This window comes from Alexandromys fortis, unplaced genomic scaffold, assembly GCF_014885135.2.
Source record: "Alexandromys fortis isolate MF-2015 unplaced genomic scaffold, M_Fortis_MF-2015_v1.1 scaffold_173, whole genome shotgun sequence".
Lineage (NCBI taxonomy): Eukaryota > Metazoa > Chordata > Mammalia > Rodentia > Cricetidae > Alexandromys > Alexandromys fortis.
Genome location: NW_026068051.1, coordinates 2,202,829 through 2,204,869, shown reverse-complemented (window position 1 = coordinate 2,204,869; position 2,041 = coordinate 2,202,829).

The window sequence follows — 2,041 nt, the reverse complement described above, 5'->3', positions numbered from 1 at the left end:
GACAGGGTTTCTCTGAAGTTTTTGGAACTAGCTCTTGTAGACCAGGCTGTCCTCGAACTCACAGAGATCTGCCTGCCTCTGCCTCCCGAGTGCTGGGATTAAAGGCGTGCGCCACCACTGCCCGGCATTCGTATTTCTTATATTACAACTGTATTTATAACATTCCCACCCCCCACTCCCTGTACCTTCTCTTGTATCTACCCTTACGCCCTCTCAAATTTACAACCTCCTCTTCTATACAGACGGATGGATGGATATGGAGATGTAGATCGGTATGGTCCTACTGAGCTCATTTAGGATGCTCATATGGACCTGTCAGGGCTGGCCACTTGGGATTCATCTCTCGAGAAGACAGAGTCTTCCTCTCAGCAGCCACTGACCTCATACAGCTCTTCATCTAGACGTGGGGGCATATGAAATTTCCCCATTAACATTGCCTTGATGTCACTGTGCAGGTCTTGTTCAGACAACCATACTGCTGAGATTTCATGGGTGCAGGTTCCCTGTCTTGTATAGGAGACTATCTAGCAGCAGGAATCCTGGTCCTCTAGCTCCTACAATCATAGCTTCTCCAAACATCCCTAGTGTTGTCTATTGCTCCTTTCTCCCTTTCTCCATATTGCCCTCATTCCCTAGTTAACCCCCCAATTTTCCCATTTACCCCTTGTAGCATCTGTACCCTGCTGTACCCTTGATAGCCCCCCTCACCTACACACTGCCACTGCCGCTACCCTTTATCTCTTGGCTGGAAGTTCATTCATCCCATTCCAAACCAAACATATTCAAGGCTCTCCAGTAGACTGGGGATTAACTGACAATTTGTGCATTGTGGTAGACGATTGTACCATGTACCTTACGGCCAATACACACAACCCAAGTCAGTAATGTGTTCTGGCACCTTGTCCCCAGGAATGCTTTATCCAAGCTGTAGTCTCTATTCTAGATTTGTTCCCAGCATTCCCACCGTTTCTCATCCTATTCAATTTGAAAGCTTCTATCTCTACAGATTCCATCTAACTTCCTTTTTTGTTGGCAACTTTCTAGATTAAAAAAAAACAACAACAACAAAAACCAAACCAGTCCAGTTTCTCATTTTCCACTTGAGATTAGCCTAGTTGCCTCTCGTTGGTGATAAGCTCAGGTATTTCTGCCTCAGCAGCTTTTGACCCTTTGCCCTTTCCTACAAGGCATTCTAGTGCTGGCAGTAACAATGTTTTCTTCATTAGTACCGGGAGCATCTATCCATCCATTCAATCATTTATCCAATTCAACAAATATTTGTTGAGCCCTGGACTAGAAACTGGGATTATGAATTGCTGATTTAAACAAGACTCTATGCTCAATGGTCTCTGGTTCAGAGGAGCAAATGCTATTCAAACACTTACCACGTGTCAAACACATTGATGGCCCTTTTTGTCTGCCTGAGCTTTATTTACTCCTCAGAGAAACTCTGTGAGACAGGTTTTATTGTTTCATTTTTCCAATTGAGGAAACTGTGATTCAGCATCAGTGTCATCCTGGAAAATGCTTAAATTTGATGGAGAGGGGAGGTCCCTGCTACAAAGCAGTGTTTCAGGATTCTGTTGTGTAAATATTATTACCATATCCACTGTCTAGCTGGGTTATAGTTTAATTGGTAGAGGCATTGCTTAGCTTGCACACAGCCCTGGGTTCAGTTCCCAGCACTGCATAAAGCAGATGTGGTTATGTATGCCTGTAATCCTAGCACTCAGAAGGTTGGGGTAGAAAAATCAGAGGTTCGAGATTAAGGGTCAGCCTAGGATACCTTAGGCTGTTTTGTCTGTTTGTTGAGACAGGGTCTCACTATGTAGCTAGCCTTGGCTGGCCTGGAACTTGCTGTGTAGACCAGGCTGCCCTTGAACTCATAAAGATCCAAATGTCGGGGCTGGAGAGATGGCTCAGAGGTTAAGAGCACTGACTGCTCTTTCAGAGGTCCTAAGTTCAATACCCAGCAACCACATGGTGGCTCACAGCCATCCATAAGGAGATCTGGTGCCCTCTTCTGGCCTGCAGGCATACA